This window comes from Halictus rubicundus, chromosome 16 (assembly GCF_050948215.1).
Source record: "Halictus rubicundus isolate RS-2024b chromosome 16, iyHalRubi1_principal, whole genome shotgun sequence".
Classification (NCBI taxonomy): Eukaryota; Metazoa; Arthropoda; class Insecta; order Hymenoptera; family Halictidae; genus Halictus; species Halictus rubicundus.
In genome coordinates this window covers 8,642,553-8,661,124 of record NC_135164.1, presented here as the reverse complement: position 1 = coordinate 8,661,124, position 18,572 = coordinate 8,642,553, and positions in this window count along the sequence as shown.

Genomic DNA, 18,572 nt, shown 5'->3' with positions numbered 1-18,572 from the left:
ATAAAAATTTGGACTCGTTTTGAAGCTCGAGACCTCTATTTTCGCAGACCATCGTTAACTTTTTTCTAGGATATTTGTACACGATACAGAGGGTGAAAAACCGAGGACACGTTTTCAGTTGAAAATGCTACAAAAATCGTCTGTAAAAGACTCGAAAAAATTTTTTCTAGGTTTTCGTAGCATCGAAAGCATTTTACATTACTCTATGAAAATATCAAGAATACATCTTCCCAAATATTATCCCTTCTTTGCGAATAGTATATACTCACAGAAATGAACGTGTTAAACAATCCCTCGTGGATGCATCTTCGCAATCTCAATAATCGCAAATGAAAAACATTAGAACCGGTCATTTCGACGGGTCCGGTGAACCTGGTGCAAAGGACAAAGAAATTCTAATGTTTGTAGCTGCGAAGAAAATGATACAGCAAGGGGATAAAATGATAGCATGCGCTATCATTTTGTCCAGGAGTGTACCATTCAACAGGGACTCGAGTCGCGCCACGTTCTAGGAACATTACGTCTGTTTTCCGCCGGTTTGCATCGAATGTTCGGCATTCTCGCTTGTGCGATCGTCGCCGGAAAGATGTAAATCATAGCTATCTAGCAATCTCCAGATACAAATCAAATCCTCGCGTGAAGTTAATCTCGCGTCGTGTCCAATGCCTCAAACGGAGCCGATCAATTTTCTAGTTACCCGGGCGACGCGAGTTATGATAACTGTATTTAACATACCGGCCGGCCGCGGAACGTATTGTTTAATTTGCGTCCCACTGTCACAACGGAGCAATAAATTCGACCCGGGTGAAAAATCGCGAGTGGACTATCGTTCGGCTGATTTACGCGGGCGCAATTATTCAACGGAATGATCGGCTTTTCAAACGGAACGCTTATTCGGAAAATGGACGCATTCGAGGAACGGAGAGAGAGAGAGAGAGAGACCGTGAACCAGTCTGTAAATCTCGAAACGGGAACGGTACGTTTCTTTTTCGCCGGGCGTGCAGTTTCTATCGATTAGATTGCATGGTAATGACTTACTGACTTTAATTATGCATAAGTCGAGTGCGCGCACTGACGGGGCGTACCGCGCCGGTTCCGCGTTTAGAATTCGAGAGAAAGTTTACCGAAACAGTCTTAATGGAATTTCGAACGATACGGGCGGAATCATCGTCGTCATCGAGCCCGATTACGTCATTACGTATTTTACGTTTGTTTACATAATGCTGCCGTACGATCGCGTCCACGCAGCTCTCGTCCAAAGTGTTGAACGCTTTGTGAAATGCGAGTTACTTGTACAATCTGCAGTAGATCATGTAGAATTTTGCACTGAATTATTACGGTGAATGGGATTTTGCTGTATCAGGTCAACCGGAAGGTTCTTGTCGTTTCCTGTGCAGCGTATTGATTATCCTTTTTTCGTGGGAATTAAAATCTCGTTTAGCTTCGTTAACGTACGGGCTTCCTCGCGTAACCTTTTTATTTCCCGGTGAAATTGCAAACTGTGAGTAGCTCTTACGGTGAGAATAATATAAAAAGTATATTAAAAGTGTATTAAAAGTATATACGAAAAATTGATAATCAATGCTGTAAACGGTCCTGAACATCGCCAATTACATAGTTGTAAAGAAGTTCGGCTGTTCGAGGGTTAATTATGTTTATAACGGAAATCTCGTAAAATTCTGACCGAGTCGGTTTCAGGTCTAAACGGGCTAATGAAACGTTCTTAGCGAACGTTTTCGAGAGAACGCTGATTAGAAGGAGAGCATTCGCATGTCTGAATGCAGAAGGACCGACAAAGAATTACAAGCGGGGATCAGACGTCCGGCGCGAAATCAATGCGAAAGAGGCGCCACGAATCTTCTCTTCCCACAATTACTGGGAATAAAAATTCTTTTGCTTTTCAGTCACGCGAGCTTGCATTCGGTCCACGCGAGAAGAATTTACGTATAGGTACGGGATCGAGCTGTTCGCTCGCGTTTATGCCGCTCTTTACGATCGATTCAAAGATTCTCTAGCTAATTTCTGTTCGGATCACGTTTATTCAAAATATAGTTTATTCTATATACGCGTACTGGCAACAGCATAAGCAAACGCGTTTAGAGAACACGTTAACATATAGTTGAGCTCCAAATATTTTTGACTCACCATTATGGTGCTGGAAGAAAGTATGCGATTATATTTTTCTTTATTATTTTTCTCAATCATTCCACTTTCTAATTATGTAAATCCATCATTGTCCTAGTAAATGGTGCTACGGACCATTAAGTGGTTCTATTAATTGGAAAATCTCTCGAGTATGAGTTGTCATTATAAATAACAACAAATATAAAATTGTGAATCGTGATCGTCGCACGATTCCTATTGCAAAAATACATTAATACTAAAAATAAACAGTTCGTACAGATAGTTCGATGTATCCTAATCAATACGATTTCATCGGACACGAGCGACCCAATCGGTGCAAGAAAATCCGCAGGAACGTTTCTTCAGCGAGGCGTTATTATCATAGAAGAAAAGCGGATCGACATAATGCTTGAAACGGTCGGAACTAGGAACGGACAGTTCACCGTTAGATGGACATTAGGTCGTTCAGACAGTCGCGGGAAATTATTATAATTTCAGGTTGGCCGTGTCCGTGTGTTTAATGGCACACAGGACATGGTCGCAGGGTTTTTGGGTGAATACTGCTCTTAATTGCACCGTTTCCAGGAGGTGTACCGTTCCGGGGACATGTAATCTACCATTTATCTGTACCGTGAGGAGTCACGGTTGATTCTGGTCGAAATGATTTTTATCGAAGCTTGTTGTCGTTTCGCAAAACAGTCTTGAATGACTTTATTAAAACGCCCTATTAGATAGTACATAGAGAAGTGTACCGTTCTAGTTAAAAGCATGAAGTTGACCTTCATATGACACGTTTGTATCACCGACCTGAATCGAGTTTTCATTGGCCTGTTTTCGACGCCTCGCCCTGTATATTCTACGCGAAATACAAAACCATAACCACAACGATAAACGCTTGATTTGTTTCATCGAGTTCTTTTTGCCAGAGGTGTATGGATGTCTATCGGCGTTGAGGCCTGGAAACCGAACATGCATTTTCACGTTGCAACGTTTGTTGATTCATTGGCCGTTTTATTCGATCTCGCCTGCGTGGCAGCGTTCGCATACTCTCTCCCATACGCACGCATCGAAATTTTCATTTTACCGGGACTCGTATATTACCGCGCTCGCGTTCTTATCATAACGCGCATCCGGCACTCGGGGCGATTATTGACCGTTCATCAACGATCAAGGCCCTCTTCTGCAAACATGCATGTGCGCGCGCGCGCGCGCGCGGCCGGCGTAATTCATTCGAATGGTATCGATACGAGGTTCGTCAAAATGATACATCGCGATTGTAATTTGTTCGAATGATTTCCGGCCGGGATCGGTGCTCTTCTCCGTGAACTTGCACGCCGTCCGTAATAACGGTTCGCCACCAGGGAAGCAGTAGATCGGAATTATAGATCACCGGTTTCGCCAGCGAGTAATAGATAAATTAATTACAGCTTCCCGGGCCATTCGAAACTCTTTGATCTTTGCACAATCCTGTCCCCTAATAACAGGAATCAGCGGCCGATAAGCGATAACTGTCACGGCGGCTGTTTAATTACCTCGCCTTGATCAAACATGCAGTTCTCCGGGCCGGAAATGCTTCATAGCTGTGAGAAGATTGAATTTTCGTAAAATTATCTTTTCATTGCAATATCAGAATTGATCTAAGATCAGAATTGAGACCATTTTCAAATGTAAAGCAATATTTGCGACACGTGTAATCCATTTTTAAGTTCTGTATCAATCCCCGCGAAATATGAATTGAAAATATCTTAAATATATGAAACTGTTAAGTACAATACTATCGGACAATATAAGCAGAGTTTATAATGAGTGGAATTTAAAATAAAATGAAGATTGAAAAAATTTAATATACTGGGCGTCCCAAAAATGTTTCGAAGTAACTTTTCCTTTTGCGGAAATGTTCTCCGTGGCTTCGTTAAAGAGTTACTAACGAACATTTCTGTAAAGGTTACTTCAAATGACCTTGGGAATCAGCTCTTTCAAGGAAGTACATTTTTGGGACGCCCTGTATTATTTTCAACAGAATTATTAACGAAAGAAAGAAATTCCAATTTAGTTCCCGTCTTTTCCAATTGATGCATAAAATTTTCTATTCCTCATAAAGAACCGCTGTTCGGTGATAATCGTCGCGATGGGCTGTTTAATTATTTCGCGTTGAACGAACGCGCACTTTCGTCGACCGGTTCGATGTCGTTTGCGTTAATCGATCGGCCCCGTCACGGGGGTAATTGATTTTTTAATTTGAATAACAACCGTCGCCGTAGTTTTTCCGCGGAGTTGCCCGCGAAAACACGTGCATAAGCGGTATCTAATAGAACCAGATTCTGTTACCGATCGACGATCGCGCCTTTCTCGGCCCGCTTCGGATACCCTGCTCTACGATCCTGGATCAAGATCGGGCCGAGACTTATAGAACAGGTGTATGTCCACCCATTACGTTCTATTACGTTCCATTACGATTCATTACGCTCGCAGGTAGGCGAGCGGAATAAGGTCGGAGAGATCGACAGGAAATAGGTAATAAGAGGATCACCGACATCCTGTATATGTAATAATTATTTCTCCTCTGGATATATTGACGCAAGTGTTCGACTAACTGATAATTGCACTGTGAACGATTAACATGGCAATTAACGGGGCCTCACGTGCTGCGTGTCAGCGATTTTTTGCGATCGGTTTTGCTCGATTCTCGCTCTTAACGGATGCGAATCGGCCAGGCCGCAAAAAACGGGGGAATAATAGCGTTTGACAGGGCAGGCTTGAATTGTTCTTGTTAATTACTCGACGAGACTCATGTAGATTAAATTCGAGATATTCTGTAATCGGATTGTAGGATTAACTGGTTGTGATCGTTCACGACGAAATGGAATGTTCATTTTATTATTGTTTATCATTGTGCACATCGTAAGGGTCTTGTTAAATAATAAATCAATCAAAGTCAGTTTTATGGTGGAATATGTTCAATTTATAGTCGTTGTAATATAAAGAATTTATTTACACTACAGGAAGGTACACTTAGTGGAATAAATAACAGTTACTATGTCGATTATCGAGAGCAAATAGAATGTATAACTATGATTCAGTTTCATTGCGTTTCCCCTTCACCGTTCGAATGTAAAATTACTCCAACAATTTGATTTGATTAGATTCCTTATTACTTCGTGATTGTTAATTAAATTTTCTTAACGCTATCGTTAACCTGTCTTACGAGCACAATTAAGATATGGCTTTTAATAATTTATTGGCGATAAACCGTGAGTTATGTATAGTTAATTCGACGAATCGTATTCGTAACGATGTGAAACGGTAAATGTTACACCAACTCGTTGCCGACACAGGCGGACGAGAATGTGGATGCATGAAGTTCAATGACATACTGTTTATTAGGATTTAAAAATGGCCATTGTCACGATCGGTCTGAAGGAACAATGACGCGAACCGATTTGCTTGCAGTCGTATCGGAATTAGCATTTTCGTAAAGGCGATCGAACATCGAGGGAAGTATTGGAACCTCTCTCATCGAAGAAACAGCTTCAACTGTATTGAAACTGTTAGGTTCGTTAACTTCAGCCCATAAAAAATATAATTTTAGCAATTATTAGTGAATTATTGCGGGTAATATATTATTTTCATGTTCTCATTGAACATGTATAATTTTTATTAGATCTCCAGCTCATAAAAACTATTACTTCAGCATGTATTAATGGATTATTGTAATAAGCTATTTTTACTATGTCGAATATTATTACTCCTACAAAATAATTTTAGCGATTAACATCTCTAGGGTTGACCAATGATACAATGTAAAATATCATTTCTAAATTTGTGTTGCTACTCTTTTTTTCGCTGTTTGTTTGTTGTTCCTTTTTTCACTAACTATTTCATTCTATGCTCTAAACACTTTGGTTAACATTAGCTACAAAGTTGCATAGTGTGACGCTGTTTCGATGACACGGTAATAAAATAATAGTAACAATGTATTGCAGTGTAAGGCGGTGTATTATTATATTGTCGTGACATTGAATAGCAATTTAAATCTAAATGACAAATAAATTTGATTCGAAGTATGTATTATCCATTAAGTACGCTTACAGTGTAATGTGCAGCCATTCGAATGATAAATTTTAACGTTATTGAAGTCACGTACTGACTTTTGTACCAGTATATCGTTACATAATGCTACAAATCCATAGGAATGATTTACTCCCGACACTTACTGATGTGGTCACGAACCATAAGCATGAAATCCTTCAAGAGTATTACCAAGTATTATGCGAGTGGTTTACTGTTACATATCTTGATAATATTACAGTTTTTTTTTTAACGAAATGAATGGCTATGATTATGAGCTCCTTAAACGTTGCAGTGCATTCTTTTCTGACATTTAAAACTGATTACAAACACAGATTCTTTCTTTGGTAGCTTCATCACGATCATTAATAATTAATCTTTAATGGTTCAAAGTAATTTCGTTTCTGAAATCTGAATTATCATCAGAAACACACTTTTTTTGTAAATGTTTCAGTGCTCCTAAGCGAAATTAATCGACTGGACAATACTTGCAAGGATCAATTAATACTATGTTCTACTAATCTTTAGTCATTTCAGAACAAACAATATATCAAAAGATGTAGAATCTAAATTAAAAATGAAATGGATTAAGTTTAAAACAATAGTTACACGCGACGAAGTTGTAATACGATTAATCAACATATTCACGAAGAAAGGGTTACGAAAATGAATTTCTACAGCCAATGTGTCACGGAGTCACCGAAACTCGTAATAATTTTAATAAAATCGACGACTGTCAACCTCTTGATTGGAGGCTGCAAAGGGTCAACGATCAAAGCAGAAATGTTGCAGTCGAATGCGTCCGGGACAACAGTTTAGCTTTCATTTTTCACGTCGAATAAAGTTACGTAAACAGCTCTAAACGCCACTATGTGTCTTGACTTTCTATTCTCGCAACACAATGTCCATTTTTTCTTCGTTCCGATGATTTGTTCGCGTGTCATTTACCCGGTTACCCTTCGCGCGGTTCACTATTTTTTCATTCTCCCGTTCTTTCCCCGACGAGATCGGCTATAGTTCTTAGCCGTTGCTGCACAGCCCGCCCATGCGTGGTGATCTTGCATCAATGCCGAGCCATAATACTTTGCGGATGTTGGAAGATCTCGCTCGCTTTGATCGACCGGTAACATACTCGCGAGGCGCACACCCGGCCAGGACACGCGGCACACATTAGCGAGCCTAAAGTGAGACAATACAAGGCGTGGTTGGGTAGACAAGTCGAACCCGACCGCTTCGATCTGGCCTCGCTGAAATCGCAGGATGAGTCAGAAATCGGGGTCAACGACGCGTACCAAACATTCGATCGAACGTTGACCCCTGTCCCGGCACAGCTCACTTTTACCTACACCGTGGTCTGCTTTTTCGAAAGAAGATACCTCGGGTCATAATAGCTGTCCCCTACACTCCCATGTTCTAGCCTAATGCATGAGAGGTCTCCAATCATCGGTCACACAAGCTTTTCCCCAAAAAATATAGTGACTCATTGCAAAAGTTCTGATACGATTTTCGGGTCATCCTTAGTTTGCTCTTTGCTACGAAAAATTTTACAATCAGTATTAGGTACTTTTAGCATGGTCCGCTTTCTCGAAAGATACCTCGGGTCATAATAGCTGTCCACTCCACTCCCATGTTCTAGCCTAATGCATGGGGAGTTCACCAATCATCGGTCACACAAGCTTTTCCCAAAAAATATAGTGGGTCAAAAGTTCTGATACGATTTTCGGGTCATCCTTAGTCTGCTCTTTGCTACGAAAAATGTTACAGTCAGTATTAGGTACTTTTAGCATGGTCCGCTTTCTCGAAAGATACCTCGGGTCATAATAGCTGTCCCCTCCACTCCCATGTTCAAGCCTAATGCATGGGAGTTCTCCAATCATCGGTCACACAAGCTTTTCCCCAAAAAATATAGTGACTCATTGCAAAAGTCCTGATACGATTTTCGGGTCATCCTTAGTCTGCTCTTTGTTACGAAAAAATTTACAATCAGTATTAGGTACTTTTAGCATGGTCCGCTTTCTCGAAAGATACCTCGGGTCATAATAGCTGTCCCCTCCACTCCCATGTTCAAGCCTAATGCATGGGAGTTCTCCAATCATCGGTCACACAAGCTTTTCCCCCAAAAATATAGTGACTCATTGCAAAAGTCCTGATACGATTTTCGGGTCATCCTTAGTCTGCTCTTTGCTACGAAAAATGTTACAGTCAGTATTAGGTACTTTTAGCATGGTCTGCTTTTTCGAAAGATACCTCGGGTCATATGAATTCCAGTCTCAAAAATTTATGTTCACTCTGAATAACTACAACCGGGTAACAGTTTCCTATTCTCAAAATCTTCCTACTGTTTCATATTTTACCTAACCAATTGGATCATAAATGCATAGAATTTACAGTCTGGTAAGAGAAAAAACGGTTGGATATTTTCTGTTTGCTGTACCTTCAGTTCTGACGTCCATAATTTTCAGTGATGGTCTCATAAAGAGAGTACGCAGTTATCTCCGCCAGTTCTTCCATGCTTTCTCCTTCACTTCCCTAAATAATGATTTGTTCCTTTCCTGCTAATAAGCATGTCGGAATAAACGGGGCACAATGCACTTCTTCCTCGTTTTACAACACAGTCCTGTACCACGTAATTCTCTAATTACCGCAAGACTGCGTGGAATATGTATATCAAGTGTGTTCATCGAACGATTACGTTTCTCTTTCGGTGTAATTTTCAACCGTTTCCTGTGTCGAGACTTGCAACATGTTTCCTCAAACGTTTGCTCCGAATACTTAGTGTAGTGAAAAGTGAAAATGAAAATTGAGAGCAAAATTGTACACGAATAGCAGGAATCATGCGAATCCGGAACTCCCAGGTTGCAAATGGTTGTTCTTAACGATAACTCGTTCAGTTGCATGTCTAGTTTCTGATGAAACATCTCTTATTACTCAAAATTTCATTCACATTTAATTATTTACTTACGAAAGTTTCTCAAGTATCGAAACCTATTATCCGTGGAACACTTATAGCTTGGTCTCTTTACTAATTACGAAAATCACATTTTATTCTGTTATGAACCACATGCATGTCTTCACTGTTGCAATTTGTAGCTTTCGTCGATGTATGTTTTAATCGTATAGTCTGAGAAATATCGTTTAAGAAATGATCAATTAGCTTCGCTTTAATACTTGAATGCAACTAAAGTTTATGGGAGGCATAAATTATGGTCGCCGTTCTAGCCAATGTTCCTGAAAACATTCCAATTATTCGCATAGTTTCGCAGACGAAACTTTCAAGAATGCAGAGAAATTTTCGTTCCAGAGAAATGGCGCCCTTATTAGTACATTCTTCTCAATAAAACTGCTTAATAAATAAATCTTCCCTGTTAGTGAAAAAGGCACACCGATCTTGATCAATGATTTTTCATTGGTTTTAATTATCAGTAGATGCGGTACAAATTCTTGTTATCAGAATCAGACGACTTCGAGCAGAAGCGGCTCCTTGCGTTGTACATCTTCGTAACTTATTAACGACAGTGTAATTATAGAGGCTGTAATTTGTTCGTTGCTGATGAAGCTGCGGTTTTGCGCCGCGACATACGGTGTAAGAATTTAATGCCGTAATTAAAACTACGAGTGCAATTAATTCAAAGTATGCGAAACCCGCACGACGTTCAATATGATCCTGTACACGTGAACGTGTAATACTACGTAATTACCATAAACATATGCTCAGTAATTATTCGTAAAAATAGTTAGGAATTGGAGGAACTTTTAGGTGTTAATAAACATTGTATGTTTTGCCAGCTCGGGGAATGTAATGCTACAGAGCCAATAAAATATGACTCATTTCATTCCGGACTAATTGTACAAGTTGATTAATCGCTTAAACTAGAATAAGCATAATTTTACGTATTTATACATGACTAACTTTACAGGAGAATCTGAGAAGAGGACTGAAATCCGGTGTAACTCGAATTCCGTCGACTCCCTATTCAATCACACTTGAGCGAATTAATTACCCGAGGTATCCTCGATCGGCTGGCAGAAAGTAAATTCACCATATCGTGCCTAAATAGAGAAGCAAAAAGGGGAAGGCGGTTGCATAATTAAATGGTAGGCCACTTCCATCTGATTAACAGATCCGACGGAGCGGAAGTAGCAGTGATCCGAGGAGTTAATTATTACCAGAAAATCAATACACGCTTGCATTCCAGTATCGGGCGAGCAATTGGACGGTTTTAAAATCGGAGTCGGCCGCCCCGCGGTTACTAATCACTGTATCACCGAAGCAAAACGAGCAATCGGCGAGCGGCTTCGCACGCTAGCTCCGTAGCGAGCATTGACTTCTCGCGTTCGGGCCACTTTCTCTTTCCCCGGCCCGCCCTTAAACAATGATATGCATTCGTTGAGACAGCGAAGATTGAAAGATCCTCGGGGGCGTGTCGTGACGCAGCCGGCGACGCTCCGGGGGCTGTAAGTCCGGCCGAGCAATTATGATATAATAATAACGGTCATTACGCCGGTTAATTACGCGCGGATCATGCCACACGGATGACTAAACCTCGCGTCACCAATTCCCTCCCAGAACAAATAACCGCGTGTTCCCGATCGTCTTTTGTTCACACTGCCTGTTTCCACTGCTGCACAAAATGGTAGCACATGCGCGCTATCTTCACTTTCTTGAAGACTACAGTAAAGCCTCGATCTAAGCCGAACGGGGCTACACGATCTTAGTTAGTTCGCCTAACTCCACTACTAATCCAATTACGAAACTTCTTTATTTTTCATTATTATCTACGGGACTTTCGGCGACTTATTCGTGGCATTTTTCTGACTAAAATGACACTAAACGCGATATAATTTAAACTATATTTAGTGGTTTAATTGACGGTCACGAGAAAATAGTAGCCCTACACGATCTATGTCACAGCACGGATCCGAGGATGGACTTAGATCAAGACTTTTCTGTACATAGAATTTCTGAATCGTTTCACCATGTTGTCACCGTATTGTCGCGGAGTATGGGTACGCCTGAATTGTGTAAAAATAGATTTTAAGGAAACGAATTGCATAAAGTACATTCCGAAATCTTGTAAGAACTGCTTGTAAGAAAACTGAAACGAATATTCGGAACGTTAAGGCGAATACAATCGTTTCAAACAATTTCATATTTAGCATTGTCCACGGAGTCTGGTAATCCCGTATAATCCTCTCCATTCATTGCAAACAAGGAAAGGATTAGTCAACTTTTGGGTTAGTCCAGTTCTCCTTTAGCGTGCGCTAAAAATAGGCACAAGTTAACGCAGTAACTGGGCATGTTTGTGCAACATAAATATTCTAAGTACATGCACGTCGTTATCCGGTCTCCTGCTCGTGCTTTGTCTCGCCGTTGGTTCAGCCCGCGGTCGAATAACTATAGATAGGCTAGATAATCGGACGGATGGCTAGATAAATTGCATGGTGGGCGGCAAAAAGGGCGCCTACGTCGCGCAATGATTAAAAACCGATAGAATCAGCTCGGAGATCATTGTGCAAATCTTGCAAAATCTTTTCGATATCGGCTTGTTTTGCAACTCATTGTATGCCGGGATCTCCTTTGAATTGCAATAGGTTCATTCATGCGTTTAACCATCGAACAACCGTCTGTCCATGGCAACGTGGATGCCAGACATTCGGTCATTTATGAATCATAAAATTGTCTTATTGTACCAGGTTGTCGCATATAAAGTGTCCGATTTTTTAACAGTAACAAACACACGATTTGTTCTAAACGAAATCGATCAAGATTAGCGCCAATGTAATAAACAAATATACCGTCAACGAATTACAAGTTTCTCGATTATGCTGGAAATCGAATATTTCGGTCGTTTACGTTCATGATTTATAAGACTGTCGTCTCCATTCTTGGGTTTTTCATAGCAGCGATGAATAGTTTATTTACCATCACGTTTTGCACCAGGATTTTGCAATGGGTCACCAGTTGACCTATTCTAGAGTGCGGATTTGACGCGTTCACGACAAAAAAGAGTAGGTCAAATCGTATCTTTGTGTAAGATAAAAATTTCCTGCACTTGTTGCAAGAAACTGGAGCCACTTAGGAACTTCTTTTCGTCAATAATTTTATTCTAATTGAATAACGAAATAATAGACATTCTTAAATTCGACCAATCCATTTCAGTTTCTACCGTTTCAAATCAGTTACTCAGTTCTGTCATAAATGCATAAAATCCGCAATGTAGTTGCCGTCAACGTATCCGAATTATTAAAGGAGTATTAGCTATAATAAACCCGTGGACTGCAAACATTTTCCGACGAAACGCGGTCCGTGTTCCAGCCTGGTAAAAGGTGCAAGATCCTCGAGAATAATCGACAGGTTTTTCAACGAAGCATTTCGATTGATTTGCTCCGAGTTCTTCAGTTACATCGAGATCCCGCAAGAAGTTTCAGCACGTCCTATCCGCGATGGTAGCTAGGAATCAGGATCGTTCCCATTTGCGGCTAGCATTCACTCCGATTCCGGGTTGTCCTTATCGCGAGGTCGTCCCTATCTCTCTCTCTCTCTCCCTCCATAAAAGCAGAGGTACGCGAGAAAAATCTCGTTAATTACACGGGTCGGAAAAAGGAGAGAGAGAGAGAGAGAGAGAGAGAGAGAGAAAAAAAAAGGAACGGGCGGAAATCCTGCGGGCCATTCAATAAACGGCCCTCTGAAAGCGTTTAGCAACGTAAGCTCGCTGTCGGCGGAGAGGATCGCGCAAGCACGCCGGCCGCAGTAGAAAAGTGCATCGCAGCAGGATGCGCCATATAATGCATAGAAGGTGCATCATATAACACGCGGAAAGGAACAGGCTGTCACTAGGCGGTATCCTATTATCGAGGTACAGTGTAAGCGAGAGAATACAGTATTTATGCCGATGGACAAACAATGGCCGCTCTATCTTCGGCCTAGCCGCGGGAAGGCTAGGCCACGCGACAAGAAGTTCACCGTGCGGCGCTTTATACGACGGGAATGTTAATTATCGGCCCTCCCGCGGGATCTATTAAGTGCACTATTCGCCTAGTCGTCCCTCTCCTCTCTTACTCACTGTCCTTCTCTTTCTCTATCACTCTGAATCCTCTCTCTCTCTCTCTCTCTCTCTCTCTCTCTCTCTCTCTCTCTCTCTCTCTTCTGTAGTTCCAACGGACCAGTATACTTTGCCCTCCCGTGTCCTTATCGTCTCACCGGTTCCTTAATTAGTTAACCGGTCGTGCCGGCACCGTTGACGTTCGACGACTTTTCTAACACCGAGGCGAACACGTTTCCCGAACACACACACACACACACGCACACGACAGAGACAAAGACCCACGCGGAAAATCATTTCGAATTTATTTCCCGCTGTTCCTCGAGGAAGTGTGCGAATGTGCGTCGATCGTGCGTCGCGCGCAACGAAACTCCGGTGCGTAACTATAGCGTCGCGTATATTTTCAAGATTGTTCAACTCTCGAAGAATAATTCGGGAAAGCTAAGTGCATTCAATTGGACGAATTATGGTTTTAATAGCTTCACGGAATGCTGTGTCATTTTGTGAATTGACTCTTATAGTTTCTATGTTTTAGATTTGTTTTTAGTTTACCGAAAGCCGAAGTTTACATTGACATAATTATTGTATATATGTGAAACAAGTTTGAAATTAGTCCAACATTTTCGGAATGATGGTTTGCAAAATTATATTGAACACAAGTATATTCGCCACGGTAATGCTAGTCTTTTCAAGAACGAATAACATTAACTTTTTCTGATTATGGGAGAGTCAACGTTATGGCAAAACACATCTCTGTTAGGCACAAGATGCGACCAAGCAGGGTGCACGAAACAGTGTCTACAAAAGATTGAAACATTTTTAAAAATCACGCAATCGAAATGAATTGATCAAGTATAAAAGATAAAAATTGATAATCCTTTTTCTTTTGTATCTATGAACCAGTTCTTATTTCGTTCTCGAATCGACGATTATCATGCATGCATGAATATGGTAAATCAGCCTAAGTGTCGTTTATCGAGTATACGCAATAATTAGCGAAACATCGATAAAAAAAAGTCAGAGCCCAAAATAAAAGCACGTGCACGTCCTACTTCCCAGCTGTCGCGTCATTTTATACATTGATCCATTGTCCGCAGAAACAGGATTGCCTTCTCTTTGTTACTCTCGACCTTTCTCCGTTTCTCTTTTCCTCTCCTCCATTCCTCAAGTTTCAAACTTTGGTTTCCTCATTCTTTCGAACTCTACAATATTTCCATAAATTCCCATAAATGTTCGATAATTTTTTAAAAATTTCCTCTCTCTGTTATTTTAATTTCATACAATTGGTACCGAATTCAAACCGTTGCGATTCTAACATAAAATTCATCACCCGATCAATAGTTCAGAGGCTCGAGTTTGCTTAAATCGAGATCGATAGAGTTTAGTCGGACCGAGTCAGGGAAGAGAAACACGAAACGAACCATTTCAGTGTCCCGGTAGGTTCAGAGGTCCCTAAGGTCCCAGGGTCTTGGCTGCTTAGGGTTAAATATTCTCTCGATTCCCCGAGATCCCTAAGATCTCTTGGAGACTACGAATCCCATGAGACTTTAACGACTCTTGGAGCACGTAACATTTTGTAGTTTGTCGAAATACTAAGATAATCCAATTTTTGGTGCTGTTTTTCGAGTTATTACTCTTCTAGATTTTACTCTCTTTGGCAGTTTCTTCTTCGTCACAACTCGGAGCTCATGCGGTCGCACGTGTACACATTTTATATACAGAGATTTGTACACATGAGTACCTCGACGGAGGTGGATAATATTTCATAAACAGTGTCGGGTGTCCCGATCGTTTTTATTTTTTCACTTTTCTGCGTTTTTTAAAGTTCGCCCGACGGATCGCCGATTTGAAATGCCCAACGAAGATGGATCGCCGGGGATCTCGAACGCGAATGTTCGGTACTACGCTTTCAGCTACACGGAGAACACGAAATGTCGAAACTCGTTCAAACATTTCGCTGGAACGATTATAGATGAACACTAAACCTACCAAGCATTAACAGTATCTGGTAAATATTGCCTTATAAAAATAGCAACCCTAAGGTTATTGAGATTGTCCCCAATTTTCCATATAATAAATGCTTAGACAAGGAAATTTATTCCACTATTTCCCATAAATGAATTTGTACAATTTCAATAATTCTAAAATATAAAACCGGTCATTCGAACGTGGTAGGTTTAGTGTTAATCTATTAGGCTCTCCCGAAAGTTTCTTTCGCGATGTATCAACCCTCTGTATATGCACGTTTAATATTGTTAAGCGATTCCTAAGCTACTAACAATGGTCGATGGAACAGTTAATTTGTAAATTAACCATTTGATGTATTCTTCCTCGAATATCAATCTCTCCAAGAACGATAATAATAATAATAATATATTTTATTACAGTCTCATGGCTAAGATATTGAACTTGGTCTACATAAACCTAATCAGTACACTTTTAATTTGAATCTTTCTAATGTCCAAACATAATTTCAGAGAACAATAAAACTAATAAAATAATTGAGCAAGATATCGAATCATACTTTTCTTGGCGAGGGGCAGGAACGTCGAAGCAGCGAGACAATAGAACACCGAAAAGTGTTATGGTCGTTGAGATGCCGGCTCGCGGAACAGGCTGGAGGCTCGAGGCCTCGACTCGGCAAAATAATAAAAGAATCGGTGAAACGAACCGTTATGAGCGATCGCGGGCGGGCGCGCGTGCGCGCAGATTAATTACACGCGATCAGATTCCAATTTAGGATCTGGCTAGGTCAAGCGACGCGACAAGATAACCGCAGACCTTCGCATAAGGGGGACATATCGTGGAAGGTCTCGGCGCGAGTACGTGCCACGATACTCGCGTAAAACCCTTGTACAACAGCTGAGCCGACCAGTGTACCCAGATGCCTATCGACATTCCATCCACCCACGATCTTTCGCTGATGGTGGTGGAAGCGGGGAGGTTCGTCAGCGAGGAGGGAACCCGGTGCACGGTTCCTCGGTGATTCAGGATTCAGACTATTTAGCATAATGATCGCCGCGACGATCCCGGCCCCGGCGAGATCATCGGACGGGGCCGGTGCCTCGATTAAAGGAGATTATATGCTAATAAATTCTCGGATCTACCCGAGAGCACGTTCCACCGCTCGTCTTCGACCGCGAGCCTCGATTTCTGCCGCCATTAAGTCATCTGATTAGCTACGAACCGTCGTCCACGCTCGCTTTCCGATCGACTTGCCGGACCCTCTGCCCTCGTAATTGCTTAATCGGCAATTGCCACGAACAATCGATCGCCTCTTTTAACCGGTCCGCGATTTACAGGACGCTCGCTCGCACGGAACCTCGAAAAATCCTCCGAGTGCAAAATTAACTCGTTCGCGTGTTACAAACATGTTCCGTGTACGCCATGCGTTCCTTGTGTCATTGTATAGATTGACGTAAAATATCGTTTCATGTATTCGCTGTACTTGTTCGGATCGGTAAGAGTTCGATAACATTACGTTAACCTTCAGAGGGACCCGTTGTAGTGACCGGGCACAAACTCGGGAATTTTGAGCAACGTATTCGTTGTACATACAGTGAATGACAGTAATGTACAAGAGTCATGATCGTCCGTTCATCGATGTTTTATTTTTCCAAGCTTCCGGTTATTTACTCGTGCCATTTGCCTTTTTGACAAAACCAGTCTGAATTTGCATTGAACATATTCATTGAAAAGGAAACGAAACGAGGAAACAAACCTTTCGGACAACCTAATACAATTAATTGGAGAGCATAGTCGGACCAAAAGAATTAAATTAGATAACTTGAATACACCTACGAAGCATGAAACATATAGAAGTGAAACGTCTTATAGGAGGGAGAAGATTGAATTTACTTAAACTTCAATAAATCAATTCAGTAATTTAAAAACGTTTTTAGAATTTTTCAAGCAGAAAAGATCTGTGTATAAATTTTAATACAATATTTTGATATCGAGGAAGGAGTAAAAGAAGGAAGGACTGAAGGGATAGTAGATAGGTCGAGTGGAATGAAGTTCGAAGATGAGGAAATGTATTGTTTTGACGATGCCTCGGTTGTTTTGTCGAACCAGTGAAGGGTTGGACGGCAAGCTAAACATGGCGACGGATCGGGGACGATCACGGTTGAATCTCGCGAATGGAGCTCGTCCGGTGATTCGACTCTTTTTAATCGCCCACGTGGCTCTTTTTTCCTCGAACACCCACTTACGTCACGGCCTTTGTACAGGCTGAACTGTGCTGCATATGAAATAACGGCCCGGCTCGAATTCGGGGTTTCCTCTTCGCGTGCTGTGCATCCTGGACCAAGCTCCGAGCCAGCTAGGGAGAGAAAAAGAGAATTTATTATACCCGCTGCGACCGTATCGTGTACTGTTACAATTTCTCTCTTTTGCGTTCGGTCTACCGATAAATACTGTTCGTTTGGCGTGGGCAGCTAATTCACCAATATTCTGCAAAATTTTTATAACTATGCTTTCATAGCTGCTTCTTTTCTTTTTTATCGGAGAAAGAAATTGGAGAAAAATGTTAGAAAGATCTGGCTAATGTTACTCTTGTGTTTCAACTTTTCAAAATAATGGATTATACACGCAACTCAATGCCAAAGTCGGCAAAAAGGATCGAATTTTTTACTTCACAGTTGTTGAGATTGTACACATGTTACATTGTCATAAATGTTTTGGTACTTTTATAAAGTAGTGGGAATCTTCAGGAACCTTCTTTGGTAGTTCAATGAAATTATACTACAAGATTAGTTAGCATAATTTGTTCATTAGAATCTTCAAGCAAATACCACTGTCACTAAATTAGTATCTAGCGAGCATACACGACCAAGTGTAACAAGAAAACCCAATTTTAGGATACGTCGTAAAGAAAATCGAACGAGCTTCGCACAGGTCGCTATTTAAAATTGTAAAGGACGGCACGATGGCTCTCGGAACAATTATAAAAAAAAAACACAACTGGACTGGACTTGTAATAAAAAAATTCTTCTCCTTTCCAACAAAAGCGCTCAACTGAAATCTGCTAATAACTGGCAAATAATAAGTCGCAAAAAATCTGCTAATAACTGGCGAGAAGGATGAATTGCAAATATCGGAAACGAGTGAAGGCATCCCCTGCGATCTCGGCAACGAAATCACGCTTAACGAACGAGTCGGAGCCCAGAAAGTGTTGCCGTAAATCAAACTTAACTGGATCGTTACGCTAACAGAAAGAGAGAGAGAGAGAGAGAGAGAATAGCGTTGCTCGGTGTCCCTCGCGTTAATTAAGATCTGATCTCTTTTTCATAGAGGGGCTAGCGATTTTTCGAGGACGAGCATTCAGCGACGAGCGTA